Below are 25,759 nucleotides of genomic sequence, written 5' to 3' on the forward strand. Positions count from 1 at the left end.
TGTGAACTTTTAGGGTGCTGACAGCATTCCATATCATGAACCTGGATAGTGGGTTGTAATTATTCTTTTTTGTATATATAGATTTTTTTTTTCTTTAAAGAGAGAGAGCACATGACCAGGAGAGAGGGGCAGAGGGAAAGAGAATCTTTTTTTATTTTTTATTTTTATTTTTTTATTTTTTGAGAGAGAAAGAGAGAGAACACATGTGGGGGAGGGACAGAGAGAGATAGAGAAAGAGAATCCCAAGCAGGCTCTGTACTGTCAGCACAGAGCCCAGTGCGGGGCTCAGTCTCACACACCATGAAATCATGACCTGAGCTGAAATCAAAACTCAGACAGTTAACCAACTAAGAGAACCTTAAGCAGGCTCCACGCTCAGCATGGAGCCCAATGCAGGGCTCAGTTTCACGAGATTCAGGAGATCATGACCCAAGACAAAATCAAGAGTAGGACTCTCAACTGACTGAGCCATCCAGGCACCCCTGTAATTATTCTTTAAGTATATTACACAGAGAGAAAGGAGAGCCTCAATAGAATAATTGCGAAATAAATACATTATGAGGCAAACTGCGCTTTTTCAAATTACAAAACCCAAAAACTACCTCCTATCTCCTTTTTTGCCCTGAAGATTCTGTTATGCCCTCCTGTTGGAGAATCAGCTGGATGTTCTCAAGGGCTCTAGAACACTGAGGAATGACGCTAGAGATAGGGTAGGAGGAACCACACATGCTCAAACACGGCTCTGCAAGGGGAGGGGAAACAGTGAAAGAGTGAAGAACACGTGCATGGAGCAAATCCACTCCCTGCATTTTCATGCCTGGGACCCAGTCCTTGTCTGAACCCCTAGTACCTTCTCCAGTCCACCCTCCCAAGAGCATATATAACCTAAAGTATGAGTTATCACACACCAGAAATAATTGGTTAAAAAAAAAAGTTACTAACGCTAATAAAATATTAGGGCTATTTTTATAGACCATGTAATTCTCTCAGAATTAAATGTTTAACAGCTTGATATAGAACTCACATACCATAAAATTCACCCATTTGAAGTACGTAATTAGATGTTTTGTTTTTTTGGTATATTCACAGACTTGTGCAGCCATTACCCACAATTCAACTTTGGAACATTTTCAATACCCCAGTTAGTCACTCTCCGCCCCCTACCCCCAAACTGAGGCAACCATTAATCTACGCTCTGTCCCTCGGAATTAAAATTTATGCTTTTGGTTTCACTGCCTTAAAGTGAACTATTTTGTATTAGGAATCCTTGCAGCTGCTCCAAATCTAATCTCCTAAAAATAATTGCTAATTCAGCCTCCGATGGTTTTTTTCGGGCATGTGTGTGGCTCCACCTTGAGGAACATTACACGTGCCCAGCAGCTCCACGGCAAACGCTTGACTTGACGGTGGTCCCTCTCCACCACCACGACCCACTCAGGCCCAAACACACATGCAGCCTCTAACAGGGTATGATGACAAAATGCCAACACAACGGCTTACAGGTCTTGGCCACAAAGCCAATAGGTGGAATACGTCCATTCCTAGATAACTTCTGGATCCTTGTAGAATTTGGAAAGCATACAATCAGACATATAAAGGTTAGAGCTAGATTTCCACGAAGGAGGAAGTAAAGGAGGAAGTTCATCTTGGGAGAGATAAACGAAGAACCATCTCTTTTGGGAAGCAGGTCACTAACAACCACGGCCAAGAACCCCATCTAGGTGGAGGGAAAAGTTCTGTGAGGTGGGCGCTGGGCACATTCAAGTGCTTCTTGCTTCGGTTATTCCCTTTTGTATATTCTGTGCGCGTGGTGGGTACATTTTGCTTCTGTGAGCATTTGTGAAAGACCATAATTTTGCCTTTTAGTATGGGGAGGAGCGTTCAGTGAGAGCTGGCTGGGTCTTTGTGGTCTATTTCTTAGAGTTTTGATTATTTTGCTTTTTTTTTTTTTGAGAGAAAGAGAGCAAACAGGAGCAGCAGAGGGGCAGAGAGAGAAGGGGATAGAGGATCTAACGAAGGTTCTTTGCTGACAGCAGAGAGCCCAACTTGGGGCTCAAACTCACAAACCGTGAGATCGTGACTGGAGCCAAAGTCGGATGCTTAACCAACTGAGCCACCCAGGTGCCCCCAAGATTATTTTGCTCTTGAGGTACTGTCTTAGTCTTTGGGGGCTGCTATAACAAAATGTCATAGTCTGGGTGGCTTACAACAGACATTTGCTTCTCACAGTTCTAGAGTGTGGGAAGTCCAAGATCAAAGTGCCAGAAAGGTCAGTGTCTAGTGAGGGCTCATTTCTTGGGCTGCAGATAGTGGCCTTCTTGTTATGTCCTCACATAACCTTTATATGTGGTGAGAGAGAGAGAGAGAGGAGAGAGAGACTGGCATCTCTTCTTCTAAGGGCACTAATTCCGTCATGAGGATCCCTATCCTCATGACCTCATGTAACCCTACTCACCTTCCAAAGGCCCCACCTGTAAACACCCTCTTGTTAGGGGTTTAGACTTTCAACATATGAATTTAGGGAGGACACAAACATTCAGCCCATAACAGACACCCTTAGGTGCATATGGCCTAAATCAGGTATAATATCATGACCAATCCCTCCCTTGGGTTAAAAGGTGGCAGGATATTCTTAATCTGTTAGTTTGCCCTGTTCTTGTAAAATTAGTCTTTACCATGACATTTGGGGACATCTTGAGTCTTGAAAAATTAAACTGTTTCTATGGAGGTAAAATAAATCATCTTTTCCCCTCTAAGAAAAGTAGACCTTAAAGTCCATGGGATTCAGGTGGTAAGTGAGCACGCTCCCAAGCGCTGACCCGCTCCGAGAAAATGAGCCCGCAGCTCTGTCTGCCAGACTGTTTCCTTTGAGATTCCAGAAGCTCCCTGAGCATCTGCCATCAGGGGACCAATGCCCAGAGCGATGCATTCAGAGCCCCGCCCACATGCTCAATGGCACAGTCAAGCACAAAGTGGCCAGTCCCATACAGGCTCACTCCGTGGCCGCGCATCTGAGACCCCCACTCACAAAGGGCCCTTCACACCCAGGTCACCAGCGCCACTGTCTCACAGACAAGGCTGACATGACCCGATTACACAGAGTGACCTCAGCCTGGCTCATTTTCTGTGTCATGAGAAAGGTGGAGAAGAGGTGACAGGGAAAGTCTGGTTTCCCTGAAGCGCTGGCATTTTGTTAATCTCATCTTAAATGCTGTCACTCACCCAGAAAGGTCCTAAATGCGCCTTACTTCCGCTTCTGAAGCAGCGGGATGTGGCGGCAGCTGTCTGGTGCTCTGGAGGCCGCCCTGCGAGAAGGGAGGAAAAATACCAGAGCCGCCTGAATCAGACAGTGACCGGGGAATGGGATCACCCAGCTGAGGGCCAGCCACGTCCTCAGGCTGAGCACCAGGCTGCTGGGAAAACTCCCATCAGCTGGGAGGCACTGAGAAGCAGCCTCTTGTTACAGGTGACTTTTCCTACACCAGAGCCTTAAAGAACCTCTGAGAGAGGTGTTGTTAGCAGAACTGAAAATGGGCTGAATCCCTTCTAAGGATGAACTTGTGAACTGGATCCCTTATGGGACGAAGCCTGGAAATAGAAGATTAAAATCAGGGCTGGTGTAAATAACAGCTGTTCTTGCAATTAACAACATTAACTAGAATGAATGGCAGTAAGTAACAATAGTACTAAGCATTTACTTTGTTCTGAGCCCTGCCCTAGGACTTTTACATACATGATTTCAGAAACTTCTCAACAGCTCTAAGAAGTACTTTAGCATATCCTTTTATAATAAGGAAGACTGAGTCTCAGAGAGATTAAGCACCCAAGATCACCCAGCTAATAGGAGGCAGATCTAGGTGTCTGCAATGGCTGTGTGATTCCAAAGCTTTAAGCTGTGGCTGGAAGGGATGACCTCACACAGGCTTTCAGAAGCGAGTACTTTTCCAATCAGCCGGTTTAGGATCACCTCAGCAAGGAGTAACCACCCCGCCCGCTGCCTCAAGCTGGGACAAGTGTATGCGGCAGTTCACGGCTCTGTCACCACAATCTAACCTTACTCTCAGTCTTTCCCACAGGCACAGGACTGTGTAACGGTGGTGGGGACTTGTAGGGACACGGAGACTGAACTCTGCACCCCCTCCTCCTGCGTCAGCCTTCATAACCCATCTTGGGGGGGGTCACTTTGCCCATCATTCCTAGATTCCAAGCCAAGCACAAATCATGGAATAACTAGTGTAAGTGTAGATTCAGTAGGAACACACCTACCTTTGAGGGCCCCCAGGTACTCTTCACTCACGAAGAACCAGCCCAGGTCACTTATTTTTAAGGGGAACCTCAGCGGGCATTGGAGTCACCTGAGGCATCTGTGTAACCACAGCTTGAAGGGCCACCGCAGGCAGTTTCGCCATCACTAGGTCTGGGCTGCGCGGCCTGAGAGTTTGACCCACAATTCCAGGTGCCGCTAACACTGGGTTTAGGAGACCACCTTTGAGAACTGCTATTTTAGGGGATGGAAGCTTTAGCTTTGTCATTGCACTTCTGGGCACTTACCGCTGCCTATTTACATATGACAGCTGCTGTTCTCCAGGACTTTCATCCTCACCGCCTGTCCTGGTTTCCTGTTGCTGCTGTAACAAGTTACCCTAAACTTCATGGCTTAAAACTACACCACTCATCTGGTAGCTGTGAGGTCAGAAGTCTGAAGTGGGGAGGCAAGGAGTGCCTGGGAGGCCCCATTGGTTAAGGCGTCCAACTTCGGCTCAGATCATGATCTCATGGCTCGTGAGTTCAAGCCCCACATAGGGCTCTGTGCTGAGAACCTGGGGCCTGGTTCAGTTCCTGTGCCTCCTTCTCCCTCTCCCCCTCCCCCACTCACACTCTGCTTCTCTCTCTCTCTCAAAAATAAACATTAAGAAAAAAATTGTTTTCATGGATGAGCAGGGTTGCACTCTGTTATGAAGGCTCTAGGGGAGAATCCATTCCCTTGCCTTTTCCAGGATGCTTGGCTGCTTTATTCCTGGCCTTGTGGCCACAGCGTCTTCAGAACCAGTGGGATATAGCTTCTTGAAATTTTCACTCCCCACCACCCCTCTCTCTCTCCCCCTCCCCCTCCCTTCTTCCCCTATCTCTGCTTCCACCACCTTCTCCTTCTCTGGCTCTGACCCTCCTGCCTCCCTCTTATAAGGACCCTTGTGATTACATTGGGGCCACCTAGATAATCCAGGATAATCTTGCCATTTTAAGATCCTTAACATAATCAGGTCTGCAAAGCTCGCACTGCTGTGTAAGGTAACACATTCACAGATTTCCCAGATTCAGAATTTAGAGGCCATTATTCTGTCTCCTGCCCCACCCTCCCTCCACCTGCTTGAACAGCAGGTGTCCCTCCGATCCTGTATCACCCTTCCCACAAAAGAAAAAACAAAACAGTATCCGGATTTGCAGGATGCAGTCCTTCTTACTTCGCCGGTAATGAGGGAGAAGAGGGAAGGAGTTAGTGAATTGCCCCTCCAGATGGGCCTCTGAGCCCATGCCCCAAACACACCTGCTAAGTCTCCCCGTGTTTGGCAGACTTCCTGAAATCTAGAGCCACAGTCCCTCCTCTTCCGAGCCAGGAGCCTCAGTGGCCCCACTGGGCCCCACTTGCTCACTCCAGGCTCAGTCTCTCCAGCACCACCTTCCAAACCTGCCAGCAGGCCACTTATGAGAGATGCAGAAAGAGGAACTGAATTATAAGGCTTTCTCTCCTTTTGAGTTTTTGATTATTACCTTCAGAATTTCTGGGCTGAGGTCCCAACCTCAAGGCTGTGAAACTTCTGTTGGTTGCTGTATTAATTTGCTGCAGCTACCGTAACAAAGTACCACAGATGGGGTGGCTTAAACAATAGAAATGTTCTTACAGTGCTGGCGGCTGGAAGTCCAAGCTCAAGGTGTGGCAGGTTGTTTCTTTGGAGGTTTCTCTCCTTGGCTTGCACACGGCCATGTTCGCCCTGTGTCCTCACATGGTCCTTCCTCTGTGACCATGTGCCTCTGGTGCCTCTCTCCCTTCTTAGGACACCAGTCTTACTGGATTGGGGCCGAGCCTAATGATCTCATTTTAACTTAATCACCTCTTTAGAGATCCTATCTCCACAATACACTTGTCCTAATATACTGAGTTAGGACTTCAACATATGAATTTGGGGGTGGGGGTAGGAGACACAATTCAGCCCATAACAGTGCACGGGGCCCTGGGAGATTGCAGAAGATTGCTTCCATTCTATCTTGGTGCCACAGGTAGGCTAGGTAGAATTAGGGTGAGTGCGGGGGAGAGGAAGGCCAGGCCGTTGGCTTTAAGAGTGTGCACTCAGCCCAGCACTGCCTTTTCGTCTTAGGTCAGAGATGGGAGGAAGGCAGAGAAGGTCACAGTAGCCCCTAAAGGTTCAGTGTTAGTCTGCATAAGCAAGCAGCACCACGTAAGGCCCACCTTCCCCAGACCCAGTCCCCTGCAGAAGGTTTTTTGCTTCATACATAATTCACAGATGCTCACAGAATTCCACCAAGTCTACAGATACAGAAGAAATAAAGGAGCAGACAGTGAGTGTTTGTGTTTGATGCTCTGAAAGGGCTGTGTGACAGAAAGTGATTTCATTCTCAAGGCATGGCTCTGAGAGGGAAGTCAAACAGCCCACAAGATGAAACAAACCAAACAGCCTTGTCTTGTTCTTGATTGGTGGATTCTTCTTTCTTCAAAGCCCTTTAGAGGCAGGACACTGAATTGTCATTGTTAGAGGAAGTGCCACTACGGGGTCCCTCCTGGGACATGTTGCATCTGTGGCTTATAGGACCTAAAATCTCTGACATTTTTCCTTGACAAACCTTTGTTATTTGCTGGTCAGACTCACTAACCAGTATAGGCTTAAAATATATAAATACACACACACACACACACACACACACACACACACACACTAAATGAAATAAGCCAGTCACCAAAGAGACAAATACCGTATGTTTCCAGTTACATGGTGGACTTTGAGTGGTCAAATTCATACAGGCAGAAAGTAGAATGGCTGTTGCCAGGGGCTGGAGGAGAGGAAAGAATGGGCAGCTATTGTTTTATGCGTACAGAGTTTCAGTTCCACAAGATGAAAGTTCTGGAGACTGGTTGTACAACAATGTGAATGTACATATTGAACTGCTCACTTAAAAATGGTTAACATGGTAACTTTTGTGTTATATATATTTTAGCACAACTCCCTTTTTCCCCCCAAAAAGGCTGCTGGAAGCAATCATGTAATGGAAAAAACACATGAGGCGGGGAGGGGGGCGGCAGGCCAACCTAGGTTAACCCCATATATGCCGCTCACTAGTTTGGGGGCAATTTTCTATTTATTTCCGTGTAACAAATCACCCGAAAATTTAGTACCTTAAGACAATAGCAATCATCTTGTTATTCCTCGGTTTCTATGGTCCAGGAATTTGGGAAGATCTTGTGCTGGGGGTTCTGGTTCAGGGTCTCTCCCAGCCTGCAGTCTGGTGGATGGCCAGCACAACCCAGGGCTGGTTCAGCGTCTCTGGCTCTCTCCTCTTAGAGTCTCAAGGCTTCTCTGTGTGACCCTTCCACATGGCTGAGGTGGGCTTCCTTACCTGTGGCAGCCTCAGGACAGCTGGACCGCCTCTGTGGTGGCTCGGCCCTCGGGCAGGCGGCTGCCCCAGGGAGTGAGGTAGAAATTGCATCACATTTTCTGATCTAGCCTCAGAGGTCATATAGTGTCACTTCCTTCACACTCCCTTGGTCACAAACAAATCATACACCGCCTCCCCCCACCCTGGATTCAAAGGGAGGGGGAGCTAGACTCTTGACAGGGAGTGGCAAAGCTCCAGAACGGGATGGACCAAATCTAGCTCACCTCTCCAAGACAGCCATGCCCACTCATTTACAGGTGGTCTCTGCCTTTCCCACAATGGCAGAGTTCTGTGTGTGGGACCAGAGACCGCATGGTCCACAAAGCCTAAAATATTTACTACTCTGCATCAAAAAGTTCGCTGACCTGTTCTAGAAGAATATGTCAGATGGAAAATACTGTTGCATCCACCTCTGGCAGGTTACCAGCCTGTCTGAACTTCACCTCCATCTCCAAATCTGTAAAATGGAATGAAGGTCATGTGTAAAAAGCACTTAGCACAATTCCGCACCCGCACAGTTAAAGTATAAAATGTCGTTCTTCCCTTCCTGGGACTTATTACGATTCTATTCGAGGGCCACGGAACGATGTTTGCTGCCAGGCTAGGTCTATTCTCAGTGTTGCCAGTTCCCAATTTTAGACACGTCTTCGAAGGCCGACTTTACAGAGACCCTCTTTTAAGATTCATTTGTGTTAACTCTAGAGGAAAGAAACGTTAGCAAGAATTCTAAAAAATGCAATGACTTCATTTATCAGATGAGCTAGAGTTTGCCCTTCAGAGAGCAAGCGCGTAAGGGAGTGGAAAGATCTGGAAAACTTGGAGTTGAATGAGTGGGGCAGAGCAGAGAGGCAGGGATTCCCTTTGCCTGTGGAGACAAAGATTCTGGAACGCATTTGTGCTCAGAGCTGCCTCTGCCACAGACAAAGCAAAGAAAAATGTTTTCTTGGCCTCCCTTCAGCCATCAGCTCCCCTGCCTATTGCAGAGAACAGCTCCTCCACCCCCGCTGCCTCCCACCTGACAAGGTCTCCCTTGGATTTTTTCTCTTGTCACCTGGCTATTTCCAAGGCCAGTTCCCCAGCAACTCCCTCAAAGATCATCTGCCTGTGACCCAGCTTTGCTTCCTGCTCCAAACTCAAAAAGGGGCATCCTGGAGCCTGTTTATTAAGTGCCCTGGACTCTTTCTTTCTCTTCAGAAGCAAACTTCTATTCAAGAAAATAGACGCCCCAACTAGCACTTACTGCGGTAATGTTAGATCTGCCAGTCTCAACGTTTCTACTCAGTTACTCAAAACCAATCAAATTATCAATTCTATTTATACAGCATATGAAAAATTATTTTCTATCTCCTCTCCAAGTTATGTTTGGAAACCTACTCAAAATAATGGGGCATCTGGGTGGCTCGGTCAGTTAAGCATCTGACTTCGGCTCAGATCATGATCTCGAAGATCATGAGTTTGATCCAACAGCACAGAGCCCACTTTAGACCCTCTGTCTCCCTCTCTCTGCCCCTCCTGCTCATTCTGTATCTCTCTCTCAAAAATAAATAAGCATTTAAAAATAAATGAAGAAATAAGTAAATTTAAAAAAAGCCTACTTAAAATAAATGAATGAATGAATAAAATCTACTTAGCTTCAACCTAAGCAATGTTGGAAGAACTGTTCCTTTTTAATGTTTATTTATTTTTGAGAGACAGAGAGAGAAAGAGAGAGCAAGCAGGGGAGGGGCAGAGAGAGAGAGAGGGAGACACAGAATCCAAAGCAGGATCCAGGCTCTGAGCTGTCAGCACAGAGCCCGACATGGGGCTTGAACTCACAAACTGTGAGATCATGACCTGAGCCAAAGTCGGATGTTTAACCAACTGAGCCACTCAGGTGCCCCAGAACTGTTCCTTTTTAATGCAGCTATTTGTTGACATGTCATTTTTATATCAAATATTATGAGTGTTTTGGGGGGGATGGGCGGGGGAGTATGCAATTTGATCATTAGAGACTATTCCCTTTGGCCCTATTAATTTTTACAGCATTCCTCCCCCTCCTATTTACCTAAATTTGTGATTTCTTGTAAATTTTATAAAATATCTTGTGTTATCCCCAGAGCCTGAACTCCACATCAGCCAAAGGCCAACTCAGTGTGTGCTCCTCCTGGAAGAATTGTGCTTTGGAAGAATTACTCAGATGGCTCCCCAAAACATAACAATTCTTATTACTATTGCTGTTCCTATGACATCTGCAGAGCACTTTGCAAAGTGCTGTTTTACAAAGGGCTTTTTGCACCTGCTGCCTCTTTCATAGCCACTGTAACAACTGTCTTATAGTTATGGTCCCATTGTCCAGATTATTATAAAATGAAACACAGAATGCATTCAATAGAATGTTAGGTAATGAAACACAGAATGCACTCTACAGACTGTTATACAATGTAGCATAGAATATTCTAGTGCATTGCCCTAGGTCACAGACCTGCCAATTTACAGACCTGGAATTCCAAAGACTTTTGCTTCATCCCGGCTTTCTGTTCATGCCTGTGTCTTAAGCCCAGGGCCCTCACACCCAACATTTTCCCTTTCACTCCTTTCTCTAGAATACCGGGCCTCTTCCCCTGAGAAAGGTTTGTTTTATTTTATATCCCAAACCACTGACAAAATAGAGCACTACCTGCATTTCACTTAAGCTCAAAATGTTTTGTTTTTTTCAACCACATACTTCCTGATCGAATCTCTCCTTTGTTAGTGACAGAAAAATGGACTAAATGACAGACATCAAGATATCTTCAGTAGAAAAGCTTTGGTTGTTTTGCTTCTTTTTATCTCAAGGAAACATCTGGGAAATTACCAAAAGTGAAAACATATCTGAGATGGTCAGTATTTCAGAAGGTACTTTTATGACTGAAACTATGAAGTTTTTTACTGTTTATTTATTTATTTTTGAGACAGAGTGAGAACAGGGGAGGGGCAGAGAGAGATGGAGAGAGATGGAATCCCAATCAGCCTCTGTGCTGTCAGTGCAGAGCCAGACTCAGGGCTTGAACCCACGAACCATGAGATCATGACCCGAGCTGAAGTCAAGAGGTAGGCACTTAACCGACTGAGCCACCCAGGCGCCCCTGAGACTATGAATTCAAAGGTCACATGATATCAGAAGCTTGAGGGCATCTCTGTCTGGAGTATTGCCAGTGAATATACTGAAAAGCAGAGTTTTTGTGTGAGATTCAGTTTTGTCTCCTCACATACAGCCTACCTGGCCCTGGACAAGATAATAGAGACATCTGGTTGCCATGGAGATAGGATAGCTTGATCTCACCACCTGTGCATGGAATTGTAGCTTCAGAGTGTCCCAGGCCCTTTGTACCTGCCTTCATAGCTGCTTAGACAAAATGAAAGGATTCCTCTCGTGAAATCGTTGACATTATTGTTGCTGTTACTGTACACTATTTATTGAACACTTACTATGTGTCGGGTAATACTGTGAGCATTTCTCCATATTACTTCATTCTATCCACCAACCCCCTGAGGAAGGTATTCTATCCTCATTTTACACAGTTAAGAAACTGATATTCAAAGAGATGAAGCAACTTTCCCTAGGCGACACACTTTTAAATCAAGGTCTTCCTCTAAAACTTAGCTTTGAAACATGATGCAATACTGTCTCTCGGGCATGAAAAGCAAAGCCATTGTTGCTTAATAGATTTCTGTCAGTGGATATTTTTAGGGCTGATATCCTACCTTGTTACTGTAGTAAACTAAGGAAATCTAGTGGACAGGCCTGAAGCAGAGCTTGGAGAGGGTCTGCAACTTTAAATTCTCAAGTACTTGAACTTAGAGTAAGCAGGTCCCACCCCTATCCTGCCCTTCAGCCCTCTCTGACTGCACATCATGAGAGGTGACCGTGAAGGCAAAGGGACGCAGACTTGCAAGCGCTTTTGTTTTTGTCTTTCTCTGAACTCTAGAGAGTATGAAAAAGTTTTAAAGCACTGGTAGGGATCCATCCTGCCAGACATCAGAAATTCATGACAATTTCTGCCTCTTCCAAAGTTCAGAACAGCAGAGGCTGGAGCTAGTCACCCTATGTGATCTGAATGAGTGGCAGGGTAGGGTCGCAGGGGGTGGAGGGGTGCAGGCAGACAGGCTGCAGAGGGCTGGGATGGGGTACAGTGACACCACAATGGTAAGGACCCGGCCAAAGAGCAGAATGGGCGAGTGACAACTCCCCACCCTTAGAAAGTGCTTCCGGCTTTTAAAAGATGCAACACCTTCATAGCCAATTACATTTTCTCTGTGCATCTCCTATTCGTAGATGGCTACTGGGTCGCAATGGGAAAGCAGCGAAAGGACTGCTTGAAAAAGCACAGAAGGAGGGCTCTCCAAAGAGAGAATTGATGAGCTGAGACCAGAGTGATAAGGTGAAGTTTTAATATCACACACTACGAAGAGGCATCTGAAAATGTGTGCTCATGCATGTACCATGTGTACAAGGCTCTTCATGCTATAGAAACCCAAACATCTGAAAAGTATAGAATGTCCCCCCTCGGGTTTTCAAGATGGTTTTTGTTATGTATGAATTTTGTTGTATCAAATGATGTAGGAAAGAGAAGAAAAGGAAGAGCCTATTTCCTGTGTCAGAAGTGCCACACTGTGTCACCTTACACTATATAAACGTCCCCCATCCATTCCATTACACTAGGAGATTATCGATGTCATTACCAGAATGCAGCAGATGAAAAAATGAGCTAAAAGAGTTGAATCATAGGAGGTCACGTAGCCCATAACTGGCAAGTCGGGATTTATATCGAGCCTGGCTGACTTTGAAGAACTGCCTTTTGGGGTGGCTGGCTGGCTCAGTTGGTAGAGCATGTGACTCTTGATCTCAGGGTCATGAGTTCAAGTCCAGTGTTGGGTGTGGAGCCTACTTTAAATAAATAAGTAAGTGAGGAACTGCGTTCTCCAGCCACCACACTATTGCTGACAGAAGTTGGGCCACCAAGACTGAGAACCTTTTTGAAATAAAGAAATTTTGGTCTGGTGATATGTTGCATTAACAGAATTTGCCATATAGAATAATTTTCTTTAACACTTATTTTGTTTTGAGAGACAGAGCGTGAGCAGGGAAGGGGCAGAGAGAGAGGGAGACACAGAATCTGAAGCAGGCTCCGGGCTCTGAGCTGTCAGCACAGAGCCTGACGTGGGGCTTGAACTCACAAACCATGACATTGTGACCTGAGCCAAAGTTGGATGCTTAACCAACTAAGCCACCCAGGTGCCCCTGTCAAATAGAATCATTTAATCCAATAAGCAAATAGAATAGTCAACAAAGATCTACCTCATTGCTAATTTTCCTCTGCTATCATCCAAGAGCATTGGAGGAAGACTATAACAAGCAAAGTGTGATGAGTTTTAAAATAGAGACAGGTAGGGGCGCCTGGGTGGCTTAGTCGGTTGAGCATCCGACTTTCCGACTTTCGCTTGGGTCATGATCTCGCGGTTTGNTCAGTGCAGAGCCCGATGGAGGGCTCAATTTCACAAACCCGTGAGATCACAACCTCAGCTGAAATCAAGAGTTGGACTCTTAACCAATTAAGCCACCCAGGCACCCTAAACGAAGTGAATCTCGATGGATGACGAGGGGTACTGGAGGAAGGAAGGACACTTAGCATATATAAATTCATTTTCATAACTCCAAGCCAAATAAATACATAAGCAAATAAAATTTTAGAAATAAAATCAAAGTGACTCAGGTGGGAAAAGCATTCATTTTCTCAAATAACAGCAAATCTAGAGGTAAGGCGGCCAATGAATACATTCAAACCAGCTTCCTGCCATCTTTCCACCCATCATCTTCACTGTGGCTTGTCTTTTCAGCCAGATGCTCTTTGTGGTCCCCAGATGGCAGCCACAGTTCAGGGTATCTCTTGGTGATGCCAATATCCAGAGGAAGAAAAGGGATGTCCCCAACTTGTGTGGCTTTAACTAGGGAGGTAATCCTTCCAAGAAGCATTCCCATCGGTCTTCCCTTCAATGAAGATTCAGCCTCCAAATCTGGGAAGGGGCTAACCTTCCCAAAAGTCGTGGCTGCTTGCAAAAGTCAACAGCACTGAGATCCTGTTGGCAAGAGGAATGGTTATAAGAAAGCAAACAACAATGTGTGCCACGGGCCTAAATATGTGTAAAAAGATGGCATTCTGGAAATGATAAATCGTTAGGTATGAAAACATTGGGATTTATACGCCAGCATTTGGTGGGATCTTCTGGGTCAGGAGTCCTTAAGCTCTTAAAGACAGTAAAATATCAAATCACTTTGGGGGTTTTCATTATTTTTTTCAAATGTGGTAAACATACAAAATTTCCTTCAAAACCAAATGGTTAAAAACAAAATACAGCAATACATACGATAAAAAGAAAACTAATATAGTCAGGTATCACAACAGTGATGACATAACAATGTATCTAATTTATATTCCGATATCTCTATGTCTTTATCATTGCAATAGTTATGATTTTTTAATTGGAAAATTCAGAGATACCCAAAAGATAAAATAACAATCATCCTTAAGCACATCACTTGGCTATAACTGCTTGATGTCAAAGTAGGGTCTTGTATACCTTTTATACAGAGCTACAGTAGTGACTCTTTTTCTTTGTTAAAATGGACTTTGAAGTCAATTTCTTCTTATAATTTTCTGACAAATTTTCTACAAAAAAAGGCAAGCTACTGCTGGTCAGTTTCTAGAAAAAAGCAACACACTGGCTTATAAATTATAGCATACAACATACCACATTAGGAAAAAAATCAAAGCAGTATCACTGTTGTTTTGTTTCTTTTTTTTCCCTAAAGAGGTGAATTTCTGTGGACTTTCTTCTTTATGGAGCAGGCTACCTAAACCCAGACTCCAAAAGGCAAGCAACAAAGAAGCAGGGACTTCAGTGTGGTTCTTATCGGGAAGGATGGGGGAGGGGTGGTAAGAACTGGGGCCACATCTCACCCCAGGGAGATGCAGCTTTCACCGTGAGGGTGGTTATGGGTCAAGGCATATGAGCCCCGCACTAAGCAAGGGATAAGGATGCTCTTGGGACACCTGGGTGGCTCAGTGGGTTAGGTATCCAACTTTGGCTCCAGTCATGATCTCACAGCTCGTGGGTTCAAGTCCCACGTTGGGCTCTGTGCTGACAGTTCAGAGCCTGGAGCCTGCTTCGGAGTCTGTGTCTTACTCTTTCTCTGCCCCTCCCCTCCTCTCCCTCTCTCTGTCTCAAAAATAAATATATTTTTTTAACTTTTTAAGGGATAAGGATGCTCTTGCTGTAACCTTCAGGAAGGTTGTATCTGTATCATGTGCCTTCGTAGAATAACCACTACAAGGGGTCAGGAATGTGCAGATTTCTTTAATTTTTCATTTCCAACATGAAAAAGGAGATCTGACCATCTCTCCACATAGTAGCAAACTACAGCAAGACTATTCTTTTATTTTTTTTAATGTTTATTTATTTTGTGAGAGAGAGAGAGCACACACACACACACGTGTGCACACAAGCAGGTCTAGGGCAAAGAGAGAGGGAGAGAGACTCTCAAGCAGGCTCCGTACTGACAACAGTCAGCCCAGAGCAGCAGAGCCTGCCGTGGGGCTTAATCTCGTGAGCCAAGAGATTACGACCTGAGTAGAAATCAAGAGTCCAACACTTGGGGCCCCTGGGTGGCTCAGTCAGTTAGGCGTCTGACTTCGGCTCAGGTCATGATCTCTTGATTCGTGGTCTCTGACAGCTCAGAGCCTGGAGCCTGCTTCAGATTCTGTGTCTCCCTCTCTCTCTGACCCTCCCCTGCTCATGCTGTCGCTGTCTGTCTATCTGTCTCTCTCTCTCTCTCCCTCTCCCTCAGAAATAAATAAAACATTAAAAAAGAGTCAAACACTTAACCGACTGAACCACCCACCTGCTGCAAGACTGTTCTTTTAAATGTTAGGGCCTGCCTAGGTGGGAATCCATTAAGAAGGTTTTATTTTATTTTTGAAGTCCCCTTTGTCTTTCCAGGGAACTTGATGGTTTTAATAACTAAAAGTAAAAGCTGTCAGGAGGATGTAGAGTGCCAAGGCCCTTTTGGAAGGTGAGCAGGAACCAACTTATTCAGAATCTCCGAAGCCCTGGACTTTATGCGACACCTTCCCCTGGGGGCAGGCCTATCAGCTGGAGAGGGACAGGTTGTTCAGTATCTCCACCCTTGCTCTAAGTGTATTCAACAGTGTGGGAAGCAGGGACAAGACAGACCTGGTGAGACCAATTAGAAGAGTATTTCTCAAAGTATCCTGGCAAACCAAACTCGTTTTTCTCCTGTTGCCCGGAATCTACACGGATCTGGATGCACACGGAAACCTGAAACAAGGTTCGAGAAACAGTACTGACTTTGTTTGACACACCTCACATTTTCTAATCTACTTCACTTTTTAAATGGTGAAACTGCATCACCCACCTCAATGGACGTCATGACCCCTGAGTAAGTCACAACTGGCAGTTCTAGAAACTGTGACTTAGGAAGTTGCAGGGACCCTCCGGAGGGGAGGTAATAGGATCTAGGGGAGCAGAAAGCTGGACTGTAGGAAGTAGAAGAATTCCAGATGGATTTAAGAGAAGACAGAAGGACTCAAAGGAATTAGAGATAATGCCCAGAGTTTGGGCTTGAGCGATGGGTAGATAAAGGGATCATTTGCAGAGATGGGTAATGTTGACTGCAAGACTTATTATGAGGGTCAAGATAAGGAGCATTTGAGAAATGGCCTTTGTGGGGGTAAATACAAATCCATCCCTGAATTTGAGGCACAGCAGAGAAAAACGATCTAGGGACCACATTACATAACTCCAAAGAGCGTTCAAGGTTTACTCAAAGAGGGAGTAAAATGGTGGAGACGGAAAAAAGGAAATCATTCATGGGGGAGGAGGAGGGGGCTATGAGCCTGGAAATTCTACTTGGAAAAGACGGTCAGGCTCTAATTCCTAGGGAAAAGCTCAGATCAAAGACTCACCTGCTGCTCCGCTACTGGGGTTATCAGGACTTTGGTCAGGCTGAGAATAGGGTAAGTATAGCCTGCGGCTTTTCAGTTAGCAAACCTGTGGGCAGGGGTTTGCTTCTCCACGTACCAAGTTGGCAGCAAATTTAGAATTCTCCATCACCAGTTCAGAAACATAACAGGCGTTTCTTACGCACTTCTTATAAAAATGGAAATCCATTAACTTCATTCTTCTTGCACGCTCTCTGACAGCATCGGGTCAAAGGGACTTTTTTCCTTCCTCTTTTCATGGCGTCCCCAGTCTCAATCCTTCTCCTTCTAAATCCTTTATTTTACAAAACAATAGGTTGTGGTGGAAGCCTGTTGCTCGTTGAAGATTTAGAACAATAGGTGTTTCTGAGCCGGGTTTATTGAAATGGTCTTGTCGGTGTCCTGGGGGAGATTGTAAATGAGATGTCAACAGGAGTTCTTTTGTGCGGGTGGCATTCAGCCTGAAAGAGAGGAATTTCCTTACTGTGCTAGTATTTAAAGTAGATTTGTTGCTGCTTTGGCTAAAACTTTTTATCCAACTCCCGGAGCTAACAGCACTGAATGAGTCACTCGGTGTGATTGTGACTTCCTTCCCTCCTTAGCAAAGCACTGACTCTGTCATTTACATTTAGAAAGGAAGACTCCTAAGAAGATTTCTTGGATTTTCCTCAGCTTGAGCCTCTTTTTCAGACCATCACGTGGGCCTGGGCTGTCAGCAATCCTGACCCCCAGGAGAGGGAAGCCTGGCCGGGCTGTTTTTCTCACTCCCAGGAAAACTGGCTGTTTTGCTTGCTTGCTTTTAAAATCCAAGAAGAGACAGTTTCCTGCCTTAAGCCTTTTCCTTTCTCCCTCCCTCCCTTTTTGTGGGGGGAGGCAGGAGGGGGGTAAATGACAGGCAATTTCAGTTTACTATAATTACCACTGAGGTTTGACTAACTCTACCCTTAGAAGATAAGGCAACCGTTTTATTACCTCTCAGCCAGGTGCCTGAGAGTGACAAGCCTGGCCTTTATCTGGAGACCTGACAAGGTCTCAGCAACTGCATATGGGCTGAATCTTTGAGCAGAGGCCATCCAAACGCTTCCCTTCTTGGTGATCCATTTCCCTGCTCTTGACTGGTAGTTACTTTTGATCTGAACACTATCGCTGGTTTCCCCTCGTCTTTCCGCATTCCTGCACCTTAGCAGTCATATTGCTGTATCCTAATTACCAACAGTGTAAATTACAAGCCTCCGCCCCAGTCATACAACACACCGACTCTTTTAACCTCCTCTGGCTTGGGAGATTCACAGTGGGTGCAGTTGCTTTTTCAAAGGGTTTATACTCGATCAAATCTTTCACCTAGGGCAGTAGAAATCCAAAATAATCAAATTGTTTTGCCTTTACTTCCTCTGGTTCCTTTTGAGAAGTAAAATGGTATCCCACATCATGGGGCACAACAGTGCTTGTTTTAGATGATAAAAGTTTCTAGTGCTTGATCTGTGTATGTCCGCCGTTTGCTAGCCTGCCTACCTGCCCATCGGTTTATTCTTTCATTCAAGCTCTTACACGGAATATGTCTATTATAATCTCTTGGGTTGGAAATGCAGCACAAAAATGTACATTTTGAGAACAATTTTCAAACTGTGTGGACTAGGTAGGGCTTCGGGGAGTGAAGGGTGCCTTTGCAGATCCACTTTTCAGCGAATATCCTAAGTTGTAGCCAATAAGCACGGTCCCCAGCCTGGACCCCAGCACAGAGCCACCACCCTCCTGTCAGCACAAATTACAGTGGGTCAAGGAGAAGAATGTTGGTTTTACTTATTTTGCTGGATAGGAACTACCGCTTGAGGGCAGGGGATGAGAATGGGGAAGAAAATGATGGAAAAGATGAGCGAAAACACATCCACATCATCCTGCAGATATGAAGTGTTTACCTACAAGAACACATCAGGCTTTTCCATTCTGGGCTTTAGGTAGACAGCATCCCACCTTGTGGGGAAAGGCTGCTTGAAAGTCCCTCCTGACACCTCTACTACCACTTTCACAAAGCTCAAGACAGAGTACACAGTGTGTGAAACCAGTGAACACCCAGAACTCCAACACCGGCCATGGGAAGAGACACAATGTCAGAAGTATCATCAAACCTGATCTTGGATTTCTCTTTTCCACCTACACTGCCGAGCCCACCACCACCCCTCAGCACCTATGGGCTCTCCTCTTTGTAGGCTCAAGGCAGGGCCCGGGATGCCTCTGAAGGAGGAAGTCCCCAAGTGGGGCGCTTACTGTCAAAGGAGCAGGTAAACATCATCCCTTCAGGGGCACCCGGGTGGCTCAGCCGGTTAAGCGTTAGGCTCAGGTCATGATTGCACGGTATGTGGGTTCAAGACCCACATCGGGCTCTTCCCTGACAGCATGGAGCCGCTTGGGATTCTCTCTCTCCCTCTCTCTCTCTGCCTTTCTCCCACTTGTTCTCTCTCAAAATAAATAAACTTAAAAATTCTTTAAGTAAGAAAAAAAATTAAAAACATCATCCTTCATCTGCCGTTCATCATCTGTATTCCAAAATCTGACCTTGGAAGTACTTGCACTGTGACTGTTCTATCCCTTCCCGCAGACCAACAGGTTAGAGCACGTGATTAAGAGGTGCTGCCCTAGCCCCCTGGGGTGTGTCCACAATATTAGCGTCCCACAATCCAAAAGTTCTCAATTCCAAGTACATGCAACCAAGGGATCCAGATAAGGGCTTTTAGATACAGATGGTGTTCTCATAAGGGTTCAAAGGAAAATCTGAAAGACAAAACCGTAAGGCACCTCTTTCAAATCCAAGTAGATGGGAGGAACTCAGGTCCTGATGGGACTCGACCCTGGAGAACATGGACAGTCCACACTCTCCAGCCTCCTCGTCACTTCTGGAACTGGGATTCCAGGTACAGCGCCTGTCCCAGCATTCATCCATGTGAACAGGATGATGGTGGGGACAGGCAGAGTAAGTCGATGCAGATTTTAGTGAGGGCCTCATCAGTTTCCTGGGTTGTTTTTATGTCATGTTTTCCAAATGACAAAAACCCACTGCAAAGAAGAATTTTTAATGCAGCTTTTAAATGGTCCTTGACCTATGGACCGTGAAGGCTAACTGGGGGACCGAACTCCTGTCTGAAGCACGGTGTGTGCAGAGAGCTCTGGAGACACCTGGACAGGTTCTCTGGATCTGTGTCCTCATCTGTCTGGGACCCAGTTGGATAATGAAGTGTCATTTTAAGCACCGATTTGGTTATTTGAGACTCAGTGGCAGGATGGTATCCTTCCTGGGCGGAGTGGGCTGGTGCAAACGGTGTTCTACAGATTAACCCACTTTTCCTGTTTTCCCTTTGAAAAGGGGGGTTTCAGGGAGGAAGGAGGAATGGAGAAGGATGAATAATTAACTGCCTAACGACACACACCAGGGCGCCCTGTGGCCTCCCACATGCCCTGCTCTCCAGGCCCAGGTAATTATTCCTCATCATGCTGAAACCAACAGGAAGGAATGGTGGATGCATTTTCTTTCTTCTCCACTTCCCCACACATCCTGTTTTCCCGGGTTTGGGGATTTGAGCTCGCCTAGTGCAAAAACCTCTATTCCAGGCCAAGCCCTCCCTCCGGACCCTCCGTCCATAGGGCAGCAGAAGCGGGCGGCTCTGACAGGGCTGCCCTTTCTCAAAGCCCAGAGAGGTGGACAGTGAGCAGAGGTTACCAGCAAATCCAGCTGGAAGTTTCAGCTAGGACTTCACCTGACTGGACTCGCGACCTATGCTGATTTGTACACATGCCACTCTCTCTGCACAGCCATCTCACTTTCTCAAGGGGCTCAAGTTGGCCATGCATGCCCGATACCCAGCTCCCATCTACCGTCAGCTACTCCACACAGATCCCGGGGTTAGGTAGGCTTGAGTGCTCCTTTGTTTACCAGACACACAATGACATGGCAGGAGAGTCCTGTTTGGTTGTGTGATTCCATTCCAGATTTTTCCCTTGTATTCCAGGCTCCAGGTCCCATTGGGTAGGTGATACTAATTCTCATGAAATAAGACCAGGAGGTAAAGAAAGTTCTTGGCTCTCAGATGCCCATCTTGTGCAAGCAGAGAGTAGCAGAATAAGAAGGCAAAGAAAGGCGGCTGCACAGGACAAGGGCAGTTAGCATCGTTGGCCTCTCATGTGGCCATTTGCTGAGGGCCCAAGGCCAAAGCCAAACAGAAGATGGAGGAATCTAGGCAAATACTCCACAGAAGCAACTGCTCTCGGCTAATATTAGGTTGGGCTTTTGCATCCTAGCTCATGGCAAAGGCCGGCCGCTCACAATTGCACTCGGCCAGCACTTGGCCAATGCCAAACAGAGGTGGCCATTGGCAACAGGAGATTTTACTGCAATATCCAAGGTCACAGAGGATGGCTTTGCCGAGTATTCATTTTACTTCTACCCCAGTGACCTCCCTCTTCTATTAGTCCCTTCCTCTTTTTCTCCAGGAGGGATCTTCTCATCCCTGTTCTTTCCTTCATGTACTAAGTACTTCACCACGGTGCTACTATGTGCCACACAGGCCCCGAGCACCGCGGTCATCGTGAATAAAACAGACAACGATGCTGAGCAGGTGGTTCTTACACCCTCAACTAATTCTTTTCTCAATCTGGTCAGAAAAAAAAAAAAAAAATCACCTAACAGGATATAGTCAAGTATGGCTGAGAAATGACATCTGACGAAAAATGAAATCTAGTTGAAGAGAAACTTAAAAGACACATTTCCTTCCCCCTCCTGGGAAGGCACCATCCTTACCCCAGGCCTTGTAGGCAGGCCGTCCTTTTCAGCAAGACCTGGTCTGCACTAACCTGAGGACTTGGTGGACCAGCTGCCCAAACAGGAAACCTTATATAATTCTGTAACCCTGACCTTGAGCCCTGAATCTTCCCCTCCTGTAAACAATCCATTGAATCCAGGAAAACCTGCAGATTGGCTGGGACAGATTTTGAAAAACACACACAATGTGACAAACATCGAAAAAAATCCCTGAGTCCTACAGGAAGTGATACATCTGATTCAATGGTAGAAATCAGTTCATAAAGTGATGGAACAAATGGAAATTTAATCCTAACACATGAAACTGCCAGGACAGTCACTTATGTACGTAGATGACTCAACAGCACCTGTTGGAAAGACCGGGAAAATGAGCCGTGAAATCCTGATCACATTCCCTTCTGGAGGCAATGGCCCTGCCTTGCAAATTAGTAAGCCCAGTGTTCTCAACATCCTGACTTCAACATTTGTGCCTCATTCTTAAGAAGGCCATGACTCACCGTGGCTACTGGTCAAATGATTCTTACTCAGACCCGTGGGCTTTAATCTTTAGTATTAAATGGTCTAGGCAAATACTAGCCAAATGTCTGTCTACTTTCAAGATGTTTCTTTGAAATGATTGATTTCAGGCAACAACTGGTTTTCCATATGGTAACCCTCAATTTCTAATATTATTTAACTTGTTGCCAAGCTTCATTAAAAGTCCACATTAGAAGTTTTAGACCTCAGTCCCTGGACCTGGGCCTTCTAAAATGACTTTCCTCCAAACATCATTTAACTTCCTTTAATTTAGTTAATTAATGGAACTTTCTGAAGAGCACAGTTACTTTGATCTGAACCTCTTGCTTTAGTTTCCAGTGAACATTTCCAGGGAGGGAGAGAGAACGGATGCCCTGCAACTGGCTGGGGCTAACAGCGGCTCACAAATGTGGCCAGTCCTCCAAATCAGAGACATCAGAAGGGGGAGTGAGTACTTGAGAGGAAGAAGACTGGTTAAAAATAATGCCCTCGGCATTTCTGTGGGTGTTGGCCCCACACAGAGATAAAACAGCAAAACTGGTACTGCAAGCCATGGGCTGGGCCTGCAGCCTGGAAATCCTAAATAAAACTTGCAAGTAGACGAAGTGGAAGCCAGAGAGGAGAATGAGAAACGCTTCTACCCAAGAGAACGTTTTCTGCATACAACTTACAAAGTTAGATAAAAATTAAACACAGAAAATGCAACTCCTACCCAGCAGGAATCCTCGGTTTCTTGGCTATTACTCCTTGCTGCCATCCACCTAACCAAATGGCTAGGGCGGTTCTTGCTTGCCTTTCAACTTGCCACCATAAAAAAAATGTTACCCTAGCTCCCGTTCCAAACGAAACAAAACCCACAACCTGAACCCGGAGATCTTAGCCGCAGCGAGGGTAAAGTTTTTGTGAAGGCGACCAGTTCAAAAGCAAGAGACATTCTGAATCGTGACCAACANGTTCAAAGTACATCGCTGATGTTCCGAGCTTGGCCACAAGGCGGCACTCGAGAGAGAACGGCTGCCTGCAAGCAATACCTTTTTCTCAGACTCTTGGCTGGGGGGCTGGGGATTTGGGGTGTGGGGAGGGGTATGGAGGTGGTGGGGGGAGATGCAGCTGGCTTTAAAAAAATATATCCATCTGTTCTCTGAAATTATGCCACTTGCCATTTTACAAGGCAAAGGTTGCCGCGTTACCTGTTGCCAGGTTCCTGGGAGTGCTTGGGGAAAATGTGGGCGAGAAAGGTACAGAACAAAGTCCTCCAGCTTGGTGCCTTTCAAGCTCTTTGGACCGGGCTGGCGCTGACATTTGGAGAGCAGCTGCCGTGGATTGCCTGAGCATTGTTTGGTTGTAGTTCTAACAGAGGAGTGGCTGCCTGTTACATCATTTCCAGGCATGAAGTGCCTGGGGCTTTTTTTTTTTTTTCTTTTTTAATGACTAACTCTGATCCCTCCCTCCCTGGATTTTGGTACAGTACATGCTCTGTGCGCAACAGGCTCACCTCAGGAAGCCCGAGTTTTGTAGCAACTTGTTAAAATAACTTGGGTGCCTCTTAGAAAGAAAGAAAAAAAAGTTGTGACTTTTGAAACAAAACTTTCCATTCTTCCTCCTGAGAACAATGTTGTGTTTGATTAGCAGCGGAGCGCAGATCTGTTCTCCCGCAAGAGCCAGGCTGCTATCGGATGAATAGATCTCCAAGCCAGACATGCCGAGGCTTGGGGCATTTGTCTGGCATTAGGAAGTGTCTGGAATACTAGCAACTACCAACTGGCAAGTCTTATGACTAAAGAGTTATTACAGCACCCCTCCCTCTCTGTCCACATTCCCTGCGGTTCCCTTGCTGGATGGCTTTGGTGGCGACCGTTCTCGCAGCCGCGTCCCGCCGGCCAACACTAACCCGGAGAGAAGGCGAGAAGCGGGGTGCCTCTCGGCGGGAGGCCGGCGCTGCAGGGACCGCTGACCACCGCACGCTGGGTGGCCTGGAGATGCTCGGCTGTAAATATTTTGAAACAGGGGAGCGATTTTTCCGTGTGTATTTTGTTTTGACAAGTTCCTCCCTTTTTGCAGTATTTTGAAAGACGCAGCTGAAGCAGCCCTTGTTGACCACTCCGAGTCCGTTCATTCTCCACACCTTTGTCAGGTTCCCACAGGGTGACACTACTGTGTTGGGGGCCCTTTGCGGGCATTTTCTCCGGGGAAGAATTATGCTTTATGGACAAGGTGGCTTTTTAAAGTTTTTTAATTTATTGGGGCGGGGGGGGGGCGAGAGGGAAGGGAGACAGAGAGAATCCCAAGCTGTCAGCACAGAGCCCAAGGTGGCAGTGGGGGGTAGAAGAGGGGCCTGGATCCCACAGACTTTGAGATCATGACCTGAGCGGAAATCAAGAGTAGGTGGGTAGGGGACTGAGCCACCCAGGAGCCCCATGGACAAGGTGTTTAATGGGAGGTTCAATGGGTGGATGAATACAAGTGGTTTGGCTGAGGGACCTCTGAGTTATGCTAACTCCACTATTAGTAGTGTATGAATTAGGCACTTCAGTTACATGCCCTGAGCCTCAGTCTTACCATCAAGCAAATGGGGATAGCAAGAGCTTCCTGTGACATGAGACCATGTCTATTAAATTCTTAGCACAGTGTGAAACAGTGTAAGGATTCACTCTCTGGTGATTTGGTTGATCTAATGGCACATCAAAAGTCTGGACTATGGGGCACCTGGTGGCTCAGTCAGGGAAGCCTGCGGATTCTTGATTTCTGCTAAGGTCGGGATCTCTCGGTTGTTGGGATGAAGCCCCCTGCCCAGCTCTGCACTGACAGCTGGGAGCCTGCTTGGGATTCTCTATCCCTCTCTCTCTCCCCCCTCACTTTCTACTCCTCCCCCACTCACATACGTGCACGCTCTCTCTCAAAATAAATAAATAAAAATAAAGGGTCTGGACTAAAGGAGCACCTGGCAGACTCAGCTGGTAGAGCACATGACTCTTGATCTTGGGGTGGTGAGTTCAAGCCCCCAGGTTGGGTGTAGAGCTAACTTAAAAAAAAAGTCTGGATTAATGTTCCTTCTTAATCATCTTTGTTTCCACTGTGTTTGTACTTTTATTCTATGAAGGACTCAAGCCAGACACTGGTTTGTCTGGCACTGGGAGGGGGATCCAGCCCGTATAGCCTATCACTGTGGGGAGCACCACCTCCAATTCCTTGGTGGCTCAGCACTTCTGAGCCTATTTGATGTGAAGCAGCAGCCACAGATTTCTCTTAGTAGCAGCTTTGCCCTCATCTGTGCCAAAATGCATTCCCAGGATGCCAGAACATTCGTCATTGCTACCAAACAGCCTTGTTGGTAACTCTCCCTGACCTCCTCTCTTGGCTTCACTTCACTCTCAATGGGCCTCTACTTCTCAAGTTCTTTTCTAGCTTTTATTACTATTCATAAAAATCACAGGAGCTCCAGTTTGAAAGAAATCTTGCCATCTACCTCAGGCCCCCAACAGATGGTGATACAACTTTTAATTTATCTAAATATTATTTTTTAAGTTTACTTTTTTTTTTAGTAATGTCTATACCCAACATGTGTCTTGAACTCAGACCCCAAAAGTCAAGAGTTGTATGCTCTATCCCACTGAGCCAGTCAGGCGCCCCAGATGGTTGTACAGTTTTGATAACTTCCCAGCCAAAAGATGAACTGGTCTGCACTAAATACCTCCAGAGACCAAGAGCTCGCTACCCAGGAAGGTTTCCATATACCAACCACCTTTGG

The 25,759-nt window shown here is 46.1% G+C and overlaps 1 protein-coding gene and 1 long non-coding RNA gene across 6 annotated transcripts in view; one reads left to right on the forward strand and one right to left on the reverse strand.

Moving 5' to 3' along the window:
- DLGAP1 (DLG associated protein 1) overlaps positions 1-25,759 on the forward strand; it is a 324,532-nt gene that overhangs the window by 229,334 nt on the left and 69,439 nt on the right. The gene's annotated exons all lie outside the window — the stretch shown is intronic.
- On the reverse strand, positions 13,397-17,142 carry LOC144243085 (uncharacterized). The gene is made up of 3 exons (XR_013338533.1): positions 16,671-17,142; positions 15,919-16,023; positions 13,397-13,764 (listed from the first exon to the last, which is right to left on the reverse strand). It is a non-coding gene; the product is annotated as an uncharacterized LOC144243085 (long non-coding RNA).

This window comes from Crocuta crocuta, unplaced genomic scaffold (genome assembly GCF_008692635.1).
Source record: "Crocuta crocuta isolate KB4526 unplaced genomic scaffold, BGI_CrCroc_1.0 scaffold26, whole genome shotgun sequence".
Classification (NCBI taxonomy): domain Eukaryota; kingdom Metazoa; phylum Chordata; class Mammalia; order Carnivora; family Hyaenidae; genus Crocuta; species Crocuta crocuta.